This window comes from Delphinapterus leucas, chromosome X (genome assembly GCF_059928025.1).
Source record: "Delphinapterus leucas isolate spDelLeu-1000000601 "Yukka" chromosome X, BTC_Dleu_Yukka2, whole genome shotgun sequence".
Lineage (NCBI taxonomy): Eukaryota > Metazoa > Chordata > Mammalia > Artiodactyla > Monodontidae > Delphinapterus > Delphinapterus leucas.
This window is the reverse complement of record NC_143150.1, coordinates 33,011,144-33,025,630: the sequence shown is the minus strand read 5'-3', so window position 1 is coordinate 33,025,630 and position 14,487 is coordinate 33,011,144. Positions and strand designations below refer to the sequence as shown.

Genomic DNA, 14,487 nt, shown 5'->3' with positions numbered 1-14,487 from the left:
TTCAATTACCATATCTAAAAGCAATTAGGGGGCTTCCCTGGTGGCGCAGTGGTTAGGAATCCACCTGCCAATGCAGGGGACAGGGGTTCGATCCCTGGCCCGAGAAGATCCCACATGCCACGGAGCAACCAAGCCCGAGCGCCACAATTACTGAGCCTGCGCTCTACAGCCCGCAAGCCACAACTATTGAGCCCGCATACCTAGACTCGCATTAGGACTCGAACTGAAACATTGGCTCTTCCTAGGTCTCAAGAGTGCTGGCCTTCCAACTATAAACCATTGGCTTTCACGGTTCTCAGGACTTTGGATTCAGACTAGAACTACACCGAAGGCTCTCCTGTGTCCCCAGCTTGCCAACTCACCCTGCAGATCTTGGGACTTGTCTGCCACCATAATCATGTGAGCCAATTCATATATATATATATATATATATATATATATATATATATATATATATATATATAAATCCTATTGGTTCTGTTTCTATGGAGAACTGAAAGTAATACAAAAGGGGACGCAAGTTTTCAAATTAAAATGAAAATTTCCTCTCAAAAACAGTTTTGCTTGTATAATACATTCTGCCACAAAATATTTAGGCAAATTTAAAAAAACTAATGCTTGAGTCTTTCCACACATGGAAATGATCTGTCTTAGGAAATCAGATTTGTAAAGTTATTTAAACTAAAATGTTGATATACAAGAAAGTCTGTTACTGGTCATGTTTTCCTTCCATTTAAAAGGTAATTTTCTATCACATCTTGACATGATAGAATATATATCTAGTTTCATTGCCTGGGTTCAGCTTGCTGGAATTCCGTTCCAAGCTCTTTGATCTTTTCTTCCTTTTTTGGCATCTTATTTTGAGCTTAGGTTCGGGCTCTGAATTCTTCATTTATCTGCAACGATCATCACCATAAACACACACTTGATAACATATAATTTCCTGAAAGCATTAAACAATAGTACGTATAAAGTAAATGGAACATTCTTTGCTTCTTTAATTCCCAGCCTTTCACTCATGATTATTTTCATGAAAATTTAAAACCACTGTGTGGGGACGGGGCTAGAGCTGGTGGTGGTAGTGGTAGAAATAAAGAAATATGCCCTCAACCCAAGGCAAACAACACCATTTTCAGCGCTGGAAAAGAAAAATTATAAAACATTTTTAAATGGGTGGGCCACGTTTTTCTTCAAGTATCATGGACATTTTTATTGTTTACTGATGAAGATTAGATCTTAATAATTTATGCCGTTTTTTATGTTATATACCATGTATTTAAGTTTAATCAATTGGAAAATGAAGGCTAAGGATAAGCTGTCAGTTCGACTTCTTAAATATATTTAACCTTGAAAAGAGATCACACTTCTAGAACATTCAAATCGATGCACATTAACACAAATTATAATCATTCTTTTTCATTCTTAATTTTCTAGCTTCCTAAAAGATGTGCACCACGAAATCAGACAGTAGAATGATATTTGCCGTACCGGCATTCTCCTTGAGATGGCAAATCAAAACACTTGTATAAAATGTTATGAGATGGAATGTGAGAGGTTAAAATCCAGTGTTAAGCCAGAGACATCAGCTGAATGGTGGACATTCTTCTGCAGTGCCCTACCAAAACTCCTATCTCATTCAAGCCTCTAAGCAAGTCCAAACAAGCCTGCATACTTAGCATGAACACTTCTTAAGTTCAGCTAAGGAAAGACATCTTATTTCACCTTTGCTGCAAGGTCACCTCAAGTCATTTTAGAAAGCTGGAGGCATATCCCAATAATGCTACTTCTATTTCTAAGAGTGATAGATCATGTGGAACAATAAAAATTACATTAACTGTTAGTAAATATTCATTCTTAGAGTATGTTTGAACTTCAGAAATTATAAAAGGCATTCAGATCCAAGTCTGAAGAAAGAGTGGGTGAGCAGTACGGGGTCAAACCTGAAATACTCCTTAATAATTGTTTTATCCATTCATACCCGAATCCCTGGAAAATGTGCCACAAGTGGCTGATCCAAATCTTCTCTAGTTTCATTAAATTTCAAACCCTCCCCAGAGCTTTCATGATCAATCAGTGATCTGATTTCCTAGTTCACTGAGAAGTCAGCTTGTTCAACTTCACTACTCTCCGTGTCATGATTTCTCTGAATCCACATTCCCATCTCCCCTCCTGAAATTAGCTTCTCCTCGTGGGCTTTTTCAGCATACTGCCTACACAAGCACACTGTCCACAACTTCCTAATGTAAATGTTCCATTGCTACCTTTGCAGAGAGGCACACAATCTTTCTGCTTGTAATTTAAAATCAACCACACATAGAATTGGAATCACACAGGTCTGAAATATGTGAGTGGGAAGAGCCTTCTTAGAAGTCCACTAATCCTTATCCTCCACTTTTAACGATGAAGAAGCTAAAATGCAAGGAGTGTGACTTACTTAAAGCCACAGCCAGGTAGTAGCATTGCTGAGATAAGATCTTACTGCTTATCATTCTATAACTAACTTCTTTTCTTTTTTTTTCTGTTTAAAGTTTGAGCCTTCTTTTAATTTATTTATTTTTATTTTTGGCTGTGTTGGGTCTTCGTTTTTGTGCGAGGGCTTTCTCTAGTTGTGGCAAGCGGGGGCCACTCTTCATCGCGGTGCGCGGGCCTCTCACTGTCGTGGCCTCTCTTGTTGCGGAGCACAGGCTCCAGACGCGCAGGCTCAGTAGTTGTGGCTCACGGGCCTAGTTGCTCTGCGGCATGTGGGATCTTCCCAGACCAGGGCTCGAACCCGTGTCCCCTGCATTAGCAGGCAGATTCTCAACCACTGCGCCACCAGGGAAGCCCCTCTTTTTTTTTTTTGCTTTATATTGCTTCTTTAAATGACAGAACAAGAGAGGAATAAAAATAGTCATTGGGAGAACATACATGGTTTCATTCTAAATGTTGGTGAAGAGAATAAAGCATCAAACAAACACTACAATGACTTTGTTATTACTTTTCAGTGCTCCTTTCCCCAAAATATATCCTTACAGAAAATTTTCGCAGATAGATTGTCACAATTTGCTCCAGTCCTGTGTGACTGGTCAAAGTGCCTAAAACTAAGTGGAATCTAAGATTCTCAAAGTGAGTGTTGAATGTGCTACTTAAAATAAGAACATTGGATATATAAAGGTCTATTAATCACAAAGTATGCGTTTCTTTCACCAATATAAATGAAAGCTTCATGCAAACATGTGATGCTCAAGTTGTTAGAATCTATTCTAGTGACAGAAAAAGCAAAGGCATGTCTTCAGAAACCCTTAAGTAACCTCTGTGTTGCTCTGTGATGCTGGAGTGATAGAGGAAGAGGGATAATTTAATCTCCATGAAAACACAGTTTTGAAGAAATATGAAAGCACTTTAGTTTCTTGTCAGACAGATGAAAACTAGAGTTTTGAGCTTCTGCTTCAATCCTTCTCCCTTCTCCCAACAGGAAAGAAATACATCCTATGAATCTTTAGTATAGTAAAAAGAAAACGCATGAAACTTTGGGTAGCACCTAGTATAACTGTAGCTATGCTTTCATGAAACAAGCAAAAGACAATCTAGGTATTTACAAAGCTGGCAATGGGGCTTCCCTGGTGGCGCAGTGGTTAGGAATCCACCTGCCAATGCAGGGGACACGGGTTCGAGCCCTGGTTCAGGAAGATCCCACATGCTGCAGAGCAGCTAGGCCCGTGCGCCACAACTACTGAGCCTGCGCTCTAGAGCCGGTGCTCCGTGACGAGAGAGGCCACCGCAATGAGAGGCCCGCGCACGGCAATGAAGAGTAGCCCCCGCTCACCCCAACTAAAAAAGAAAGCCCACGCGCAGCCACGAAGACCCAACGCAGCCAAAAATAAATTAATAAATTACTTAATTAAAAAAAAAAGGCTGGCAATTGCTCAAAAGCATTTGTGTAAGACATTAACATTAAAAGACAACCTCAACTTTCACCAAATCTGCATGAGTTAGCAATATCCTTTTGAAAATGTGTAGTAGACAATCCGAAGAAGCTGAACAAGCTCACTCTAAGCAGAGAGCGTGGGGGGACTTGGCGTTTGTTGCTATCAAGAAGGCTGACTTTAGAGACCACGGAACGTAGAACTAGATAGCCATCTCACACATCTCCAAGGAACTCACTGTAAGGAAGTGAAAGTTGAAGGAACCCAGTGCGGATGTATTGAGGTTGATTGCTTCTAATCATATCTAATCTAACTTCATTTCATTTGTCACTTTAATATAATATGGCTAGTGTTTTTCTTCAATATGTATTAAGGGTGAAGAGGAAGGAACAGTAGATTACACAGTAGGTTTATTTTATTAGGAAAAAGAAATTTCGGAGGTTATGGTTTGGGTCCAGAAGTATAAAGTAGTGTATAAATGAAACAGTATTTAAAAGGTTTTGCAAAAGAGAAAGAAGAGGTTATGAGGTTAAATTAAAACTGTTTGGGGCTTCCCTCGTGGTGTAGTGGTTGAGAGTCCGCCTGCCGATGCAGGGGACACGGGTTCGTGCCCCGGTCCGGGAGGATCCCACATGCCATGGAGCGGCTGGGCCCGTGAGCCATGGCCGCTGAGCCTGCATGTCCGGAGCCTGTGCTCCGCAACGGGAGAGGCCACAGAAGTGAGAGGCCCGCATACCACAAAAAAACCCCCCAAAACTGTTTTAATCTAACATTTAATGATCCTTATCATTAAAAAAATTCCAACTGCTGTTTTTATCTTCTTCAAATGTGACTAGTCCATACAAGAATTAGGAAAGGAGCCTCTTTATCTCCGAATTAGAAGGGACGCCAAGAAGAATCCAAACAAACAGGCCTTGCTAAATGACCCCCCATTCACTACAATTACCTTATTTTCCTTAATCCATCGTATTCCTCCATGACTGTCCACTCTTCATCACACCTAGCATAAGATACACAAGTCTAACCATTTGCTCATGAAGGATCCCATGACACATAAAACTTATAAATTTGTACGCCTTTCTTCTGTTAATCTGCTTTTCTCAGTTTCATTTTCAGACCTTGCCGGGGACCCTAAGAAGGATGAAAAAATACGTTTTCCTTTCTTACAATACATAACATTGACCATTTTCTGGATAGAGTGGACTTGCTGATCATGTGGTCACTCTATGTTTAACTTTTGGTGGAAGTGCCGAACTGCTTTACACGGTGTCCGCACCATTTTACATTCCCACCAGCCAGTGTATGAGGGGTTCAGTTCCTGCACATCCTTATTACACTTCTTATTTTCCATTTTAAAAATTACAGCTGCCCTGGTAGACGTGAAGTGGTATCTCTTGTGATTTTGATGTTGATTTCCCTAATGACTAATGACGCTGGACATCTTCTCTTGCCCTCAGTGGCCATTTGCATGGAGGAGAGCAATGGATTTGCAGCATGAGACCCCCCCATCCCCACCCCCCCTCCCTCCCTCCGCCCCTTGTGTGTGTGAACCACTCCCGGTTCACAATGGCAAAGCCACGTAGCCTCTTTGGACCTCGATTTCCTGGCACAATGAGTAGTTATTGCATCTGTGTTCATCCAGGGAATGGAGACAGAAAAAAGACTTTGACTTGCATCTCTGCATGGAGAAACAGCCACTGCTCCCCAGAGTGAAGGAAAAGAAACTCACAGAGGAATCCAGAGGGCCAGCTGAGATCCAGAGCCCAGGGACTGGTCAGGTAATTCCGCGTGGGGAGGAGGTGGAAGCTCTCTTCAGTTTCCACCCTCAAGAAGGAGGGCAAGTTGCGGCAGAGCATGAAGCCCTCCCTTCACTCCCTAGGAGTTGAAGGCAGCTGCGCTTTGTGAGATTTCCTGTGTTGACCTGAAATGCAAAAAGGCAGCTGCCTGGCCAGAACTAGGCACCTCAGGGTCCTCACTGTCCTCCTGCCTTCTGCCCCGGAAGTTCCCACCAGCTCTGCCCAAACAGCAGGGAATGGGTGAGAAGAGGGGCTGTGAGTCAGAGCCTGAGCCAAGGCTGGGACTAGCCGGACAGCAGGTTGTCTTGGGGGGCCTGGGCCTGTGCAGGTCCTCGGTGGGGGAGCAGAGTGGAGGCAGGAAATCCTGAGGAGTTAGGGGCAGTCAGCAGGCCAGTTGTGCTGCCCTGGGGTCGTTGCAGAGCCCATGGATTTCTTTTAAGTGTTTCTTGGAAGGGTGGTTACACTGGGGAGTAGATCTGGGCAGGGGTGACTTCAGTTCTCCCTTGAAAAACTTCCGTATTTCTGGAGATGTTTTTTCTTAAGAAATAACCAAGCAAGAATTACATTTGTCAATGGAAATAAAGAGTTAACAAAAACATCTTCACAGCCTCGACTGTTTTAGTCACCAAAAAGCTGCCGGTTACCCACGATCCTAGAGACAATTGTTTCTAAAGATTTTTCTTTGAATCTCTCTCCCGTGCTCTCTCTCCTCCGCTGCACCCCTCTGCAGGGAACAAGGTACTGGGTGGATACAAGCCCCAATTTAACACCCCTCATCTCTGAGTGGCGGCATCACCTGTCATCTTCCTCTTCCACTCTATGCTACGTGTGTCTCCTTGATGTGAACGTTATTTCTCTAGAGGAGCGTGCTCCTTTTCTCAACAGGAAAAAATAAGTCAAGGCACCCGCCAGGCAGGAGAAGCCTGCGAGTCGCTGCGACTCCTTCGGACCCAGCACATCCCCACCCACCTAGGCGGTGTGGACACCACCTGCAGCAGCCCCGGAAAACCAATTCAGAGGCGCTGGCTCCCTAGCAGGTCCTTGGCAAAGAGCGGGAGTGCCTGCTCTTGGGACTCTGCCCCTCACCTGAGGAGGGAGCAATTCAAGTATTAATAACCTCAAGCATATGAAGGATACAAACTCGTCACGTCGTTTGCAAGTGTACTTAAACTTCTTTCCTCTAAATAGTTTTGCGACTGTTGAACGGTAAAATTTCCGTTTTACTGTTCCTTCGCATACATCGTTGGCGGCAGGGACCCTACAAGGGGGACAAGTTGGTTCTCGCGAGCAGAGAGCAAAACGCCTGAGGTTTCCTCTCAGCCTTTCCCAAGCTCACCTCTCCCACCTCTCGCCACCTGGGACCAATTGAGGATGTCCCACCCCTCCCCTGGGCGGGGCCAACACCGAGGAACCCGGATTCCCACCCCTCCTCTCCCCCTCCCCTCCCGCCGCGCCCCACCACCCGGGCTTCTCCTAGGAGACGCGGACGACAGGGGGCGGGGGTCGTCTACGCGGGGCCACGCAGGCGCCGCTTTACGGCAGAGGTGGGCGTGGGGCGCAGTCGAGTCCCGCCGGCCCCCGCGCAAAGTTCAGAGCTGACCGAGTTTTTCCCGCTGGAGCGTGGCCTCAGCCAGGTGGGTCCCCTCAGCCTCCTTCGTTTCCTTTCCCTGACGCGGGGCGACGCGGGGCGACGCGGGGCCGGGGGCTGGGCTCCGTCCGGCAGCCTTTCTGATCCCGGGGACCCTCCCCGTCCTCTAGCGTCTGGGTAGCCTATGCCTGGCGTGCGACGTCGGCCAATGGTGGCTGCATCCTGGCCGGCTCGCGGGGAGGCGGGGACGGGCCGAGGGGGCGCCGCGTGGGCCCGGCCGGGGTCTGGCGTTTAGGCGAGGCTGGCTGAGCGTGGGCGCCGGGATTGTACCGCCGCCTGAGTTCTGTGCCCTGGCGCCAGTAGGGAGAGCGTCCAAGTAGAGCCCTTCGGGAAGCGGTTCTCTGTGGCCAGAGGGCGGGGCGGGCAGGAGGAGAGTGCGGGGCCGCCAACTCCTTCTCCCTTCCCTCCCCATTTACGCGGCCGCAGGAGGGTCGGCTTGGTTGGGTGGGATTGAGTGCGCTGCCGACAGGGACTGGGCTCCCCGGAGTGTATCCCTAGAGAAGTAACATTTCCTTTCATGAATTTTTGACCTAAAAAACTTCTAGCTCCATTTTCACGTGTGCATTTAACCACGTGGAAGAATAAACCCCCAAATTTTCAGGGTCTCTCTGCAAGTGATGGGAATACTGGTGCTTTATGTTTTTATTTATTTACAGTTCTGTGCAATAACAGGAGTCCTTTTATTAATGAAAGAAGCAATGAAGCTTTTTAAAGAAATAATTTCAGGTTATCAAAGATAAAAGTTCATGGTAATAATACAAAATATGAATAAGGTGAGCAAGCTGTATGTGGACAAAAAACTCCAAAAGGAAAAAAACCACACTTTTTTTTATGACACCGTTAAGGGTGCGGGTTCGTGCAAATGCTTGTTTCTTGTTACTGATAATTGGCAGCAGGTTGGCCTTATTACCAAAATTAAAAAATTCGAAGAACTTCCGTAGAGATTTGATGGCATGAGAGGGCAATCGAAATTAAAGGGTCAGGGATTTTCATATAAAGGACTGTACTTTGTTTACAGTGCGATTATAACCATTTTATGGGTAAAGGGGATTTGAGACAAGTCAGACTCGAGAGGTGAGGAAATGGCAGGTAATACAGGCCCCTCTGAAAGGGCAGGTCTTGGCTGGGAACTCATACTTTGTATGAAATTATACAGTAGTGTACTAGTTTTTGTTTGTATTTCCCTTTATATGTGCGGCTGGGGAATCTTTTTGTATATTTAAGGGCCTTTTGTGGCTCTTTTTCTGTGAACTAGTAATGTCTTTCTCTTGGTTGTTACTCTTAAACGATATCTAGAAGCTTGCTCTCTATGTTAGGAAGACTACTGATGTGAATTAAATATTTTTTCCCGTTTATCAATGCTTTTCTAACTTCGATTATGCTTTTTTCGTTAGCGTGGTAAATTTTAGGTGTTCACATTTATCCTCTTTTTTTTTTAATGGATTTTTGGGTCAGACGTACAAAAGGCTTTTCCTGCTCCCGAGCTATAAAGGAATCTTGCCCGTTATTTCTTCTAGTAGTTGTGTGCTTCTGTGCATTGTACCTTTAATTCTTGGATCCCTGTACAGTTCATCGTGGTTTATTGTGAGAGGTGTGGAACTATGAGCCTATTCTAGATGGGTATCACTTTGTCCCAAGGCTGTCTATACTCTCATTGATTTGGGAGGCTGCCTCAGTGTATACTAAATTCTTGTATGTCTTCAGGTCTATTCTTGAACTTTGTGTTCTATATATTTTCACATGTGGTATGACTAGTTCTCTCACAACATGGCTATTCATTGTCATAACGCTCTTGGATATCTCTGCCTGTTTGTTTTCCCTTATTAACAGTGGAAAATAACAAAGTGTTCAAAAGCCTTTTGGATTTTCTTTGGGATTAGAATGGATTGCTTGATTAACTGATGAAGAATTGTTATGTTCTTGAGTCTAAGTCTGTTTATCCGAGAATGTAGTACATCTTTCATCTTGTTTAAGTCTACTTGTCTGTCCTACGGGAATTTTTAACTTTTCCATCTGTAGATTTTCATGTGTGTATTAACATTACCCTAAGCATATAATCTTTCATCATTGATAATTTAAAATCCTGTAAACTTTGTTTCTAACTGGATATTTATTTATGGAATTGACTTATAAAAAGCATTGGTAAGCACTTGATTGTCAGGACTTTTGTTAATTTTCTCGGTTTCAGTGAATGGTATATTTTCCATATTCTAATCAACCCTTCGAAAAGTTAAAACTTTGTGAAATGTACCCCTCCGAGTGTTGGATTTTTGAGCACTGGGTGGGTAAAGTCGGGGAAAAGTTAAAAATCAACGCCTCTGAAATGTTTTCCCTCTTACACGCACTGTTGCAGAGTCAAGTATCACTAATTTTTTAAAACACCTCGTTATAGGGATACTGAAACCCTTGATTTCCCTTTTTTTACACACTTTTAAGATTTCTAAACATTTTGCAAGTTAATGTTAAGTGGAAAGGATGCTGAGACCCTCCTATTTATTAAGCCAGTGACTAGGTCCTGACCCACACAAACTGCCTACCCAAGCCTGTGAGCAAGGTGATGTAACTGTGCCCTTTTTTTTTTTTTTTTTTTTTTTTTTGCGGTACGTGGGCCTCTCACTGCTGTGGCCTCTCCCGTTGCAGAGCACAGGCTCCGGACGAGCAGGCTCCGCGGCACGTGGGATCCTCCCGGACCTGGTCACGAACCCGTATCCCCTGCATCGGCAGGCGGACTCCCAACCACTGCGCCACCAGGGAAGCCCTAGCTGTGCCCTTTTCACCAAAGTTAACACCCAGACAGATAAAGAGGCCTGTCTGCTTGAGGTCCCAGGTGGCTTTCCAAACAGGAGAAACTTTAAATCAATTGCAAACAAGGAATTAGGGGCTCAGTTGATTATTATGGACAAGAAGTATTGATAACAGACTTTGATCTGGTGATTCCAGAAGAGGATGAATATCTCAATAAATGTATAATGAAAGGGTAGAGACATCCTTCCCAGTACATAACAAGATGGGCTGAAGAAACTCTGGAGATTAAGACCCAGACATTATTAAAAGGGTCAAAACAAAACAACTGTAATATATTTGCATTACCCTTCCTTTGCATTGCCTAGTAAAAGGGATAAACATCTTCTCTATTGAAACAAAAGGTTACCAAATACTGATGATTTTCTTCTGGAAAGACTTCTTCCACTGATATTATTTGTCCTTTTATGACGCAGAGACCCTACATTAGTGATTGGATGGGTGGGTGGTGGAAGCCATAAAATGTTTTTAAAAAGGAAATGCTAGACTTGGCATTACCTGAAGATAGGGCTTTTTATACACTGTTCTAGAGCAATTTATATTTAATTCCTGGCATTGTGTTAAACAGTGGTAAACAGAGTGACCCTCCACAAACACTGGTTCCCTTGGTGTCTCTGATATGGAATATACCTCCTCTGGACTGACCTGTGTGTAAAACCATCAGGCTGGCCTCTCTGTGACTCTAGACTGTACCTCAGCTAGCACTAGTAAGCAGGGGCTAGGACCACGTGTGGTGCACCTGCTGAGGTCTCTTGCCCTACTCCAGTGCTAAAGACACAGGAACGGACAGGGAATAGGTTCAGATCCACTGCTAGCTACCGGGATGAGGATGCTTTCCTTTTCTGGCCAGGAGGCGGGCTAAGAGGACCTAAGAGGGATGAGGCTCTGCTCATCCAAATGTGGAAGTGCTACCCAAATTTGGCCAAAACGGTGAGCCGCCATGTTGGAGGCAGGTTGGACAGGGGTTGGTGTATTTTCCCGCTCACAAAGGGCACAAGGACAGGTCTAGGATATGGGGGAGGGTGTGGTGAGGAAGGGCAGGATGGCATTTCTGGTGCAATACTGCCATCAAGAGGAACTCATTCCCAGATGCCAAGCACACTGCACAGAGACGCCACAGAAAAGAGGCCCCGCAGGATGCAGGGCCAGAGTTTGAGGCGCGCCCCTCTGAAGTGGACAGGTTGACGAGCCATCTTGTTTTGCCAGGTTGGGGAGGCGTTGGCATTTCATTTTTCCCTCGGCAAAGGGCAGAGAGAGAGGGCCTGGGGGAGGGGAAGGGGAAGGGCAGGTTGCCATTCGTGGTGCAGGAGGAACGGGTCGGCCGATCCCGCGAACCCTGTACCCGTCCCTTCCTGGGGAGGAGTGACAAAGGATTGAAGTCGGGAACACTGGACAGTGGCCCCGGGAAGTCAGGAGCTCCGCCTGGGAAGGGGCGGGAAGCGTGGCCCAAGGCCCGGCGGTGCCGGGGACGCTCCAGAGACGGGCAGTGGCACAAGGCGCACAGCCCGGCCGCCGGGCGTGTGGGGCTACAGGAAGTGGAGTCTCGGTGGACCCTGGTGGCCGCCACGTCTGGGCGGAACTAGAGGAAGCTGCTCCGAAGCAGGCCGGGCCAGGCCAGGCCGCGGTTCTGCGGGCATTTGGCCGCGTGTCCCTTCCCCTCGGCGCCAGAGGAGGTTCGGCCTAGGCGGGCCCAGGGTCCCGGAAGCCTCCCTGGGCCGCGGTGCGGCCCAGCCAGAGACCACCGCGGGCAACGGGAGTTCCGCCGCCCTTGGCGGCAGCGGCCGAGGCGGGCCCGCCGACCTTCTTCTGTCCAGCTCAGAGACGACACGTGGAGCCTGGCTACCGAGTGCCGAGGGCGCCCGAGGCCCAGCGAGAGCTGGCAGTCCGAGTCCAGAAGGGGACGGCGCTCGCGGGACGCAGGAGCCGCCGCAGAAGGAGCCCTTCAGCTGAGCCGAAGGGTCCAGTCGGTCGTTGGCTGCGCTGCCATCTCGCGCGGTCTCCGGGATTGCGGCCCAGGCCTGACCTGGCCTGTCCCGAGGGCTCCCGGACGGGGCTCCCGGAGGGGAGAGGGCAGGACACGAGAGGAGAGGAGAGGAGAGGAGAGGAGCTGAGCGGAGCCCCGCCGAGTGGACCCCCGGGCCATGCATTTGCAGCAGGCTTCAGCTTTCTCCCCACGAGGCCCTGAGCCTCCGTTCAGCGATGAGAAGGAAAGGCCCCGGCTTGCATTCCGGCCTGGCCCTCCGGGTCTCGGCCCTGTGCTTGCACCTGCGGCCCAGCCAGGGGATCAAGGGGAAGAGGTCTGAAGAAGCTGCCTGAAGCTCACCTCTGTTGGACTGAGAGGAACGCCTCCCCCCCTTGCCCTCTCCCCCATGACCACCACTCATCCAGCTTGTCTGCCAAGGCCAGGAACGAGGTGCATACTCCCGGGCACACGGCGGTGCCTTCGAGTCCCCGGCGGACCCGATAGGCCGCTTCTGGAGCAAGCTGTGCGGTGAACCCGTTCCTGCCCTTGGCCCAGCTCTTATCTGCCGGGGCGGGGGTGCGTGGTGGGCTGGTGTGGGGGGGTCCGGTCCCGGGGCGGGGGGAGGGGCGGGGTGCGGTGTGGGGGAGGGCTTCCGACTGGGAGCAAGTCTCCAGGCTGGACCCCTCCCTCCCCCCACACGTACCCCTCCTGGAAGGGCGCTGAAACCCGCCCCGCGCCCCTCTCCTTTCGCGCCTGTGAGTCGCGCGACACGTTGTGAGGCCACCTTACGTGGGCAGAGCCTTTCCTTGGGGCCGGGGCCAACGGCTGCACCTGCAGAACGTGGAGCCGCTTGTGAAAACTCCCAGGAGTCTTCCCCAAACAAGAGGACCCACGGGGAGGGAGGCCGAGGAATAGGGCGTCCCCCGGCCGCAGAGTTCCTGTTCCCGAGGTGAGCTCGGGTGCGGAAAACGGACCTGGATCCCCTCGCTGCGGACGGTGCCGTCCCTCTCTGCGTACCGATCGATCGTGGCCCACTTCCGTCCCACCGCCAGCGGGTCCTGGATACCCTGTGTCCTACGGCACAGGAAGGGCCTCACGGGATGCGGCGGGGCCTGGGATCGGGGCTCTCTATGGCGGGAGCAAGAAGTAAACAAACCGAAACCCAGATCCAACTGTGAGAGGGTGGAACGTGCAGCGCCCCTGCATTACTCTTCCTCGTCTGCGTCTGGGAGCGAGCACTAACGAGGACACGTCCTCCGGGCTGTCTGCAGGGTGCTGCCCCCGACAGGGGACCGGGCGGCCACCTCCTCCCCTTTGCCCGTGGTCCACGGTGGCTGGGCCCGGGGCCTCCGCCGGGGCACCGGCAGCGGGTCCTGGGTCCCCGGTGGCCCTGAGACCCCCGGGACCCCACTGGCCGACCTCGCTCCTGCAGGGAGGGCCACGATCCAGGGGCCAGATGCCCTGGGGTGGGAGCTTCAGCTCCTTGTTCCTGAACATGGCGGCTGCCGAGGCCACGGCCCCGAGGGTGGGGAGCGCGGCGGGCCTGGCAGCCAGGGGCTCCTCGGTGGGCGAGCCCGGCCCCGAACCCCACCGCGTGTGGCTTCCACCCCTACTGCGGAGGCGTGCCGGGCGGCCAGGTTCGGCCCGGGAATCCTCCCAGTGCTCCGAAGCCAGCCCTCCTCCCGTCACAGGCCTTCCCCACGGTATGCACAGGCAGGGGCTGGAGGCCGTGCTCAAAAAGCTTCCGCTTGATGGCACTGTTGCTCCAGAAATGCCCAGCACCTTCGCGAGCGTGGCCTCTCCCTCCGCCCTTTGCGGATCAAAAAAGGCCCAGGGAAAAAGGCCCAGGGAGGCCCAAGAGCCACCCAAGCCTTCCGAGTGGGGTGGGACCTACTGGGGGGTTGGGGGAGGCGGTGTCTCTTCCTTTTGGGGCTTCTCCTTGGCAGTAGGAGCGCACAGGTAAAGACATCCCAAGGAATCCGTGCGTCCGTGGGTCCATCTCCACACCCCTCTGGGAGTGGTCTTGAGTCCACGTTGCCTGGCCCACAGGTCCTGGCGACCGGGACCCTGTCACGTCTGCACACCTGGGGACGGGCATCCACCTGGGTCGTGTCGGGCAGAACCCTAGCTCTCTCAGGGCATTGCTTCAGAGCCAGAGGTGGCACAAGGACCTGGGTTTCTCCTCTTCCTGCGTGGTTGCCTCTCTGCTGTTCTCATCCCGCTACGTGAACTGGCTTAAGGGCTCAGGAGCAGGCCCGAGAGGGTCTAGGCCACTGTGGCAGCGGGAGGAACTGACGGGGACCCAGGGAGCTGGGGCACATTGCCCCTGCTCACCCCCAGGGGCGTCAGGCGGTCGCTCTGCCACGGAGTGCC

The 14,487-nt window shown here is 49.7% G+C and overlaps 1 pseudogene; it reads right to left on the bottom strand.

Moving 5' to 3' along the window:
- Positions 1 to 5,498: 5,498 nt before the first annotated feature.
- The window catches only part of LOC149744199 (uncharacterized), a 30,231-nt pseudogene continuing 21,242 nt past the window's right edge, over positions 5,499 to 14,487 (bottom strand).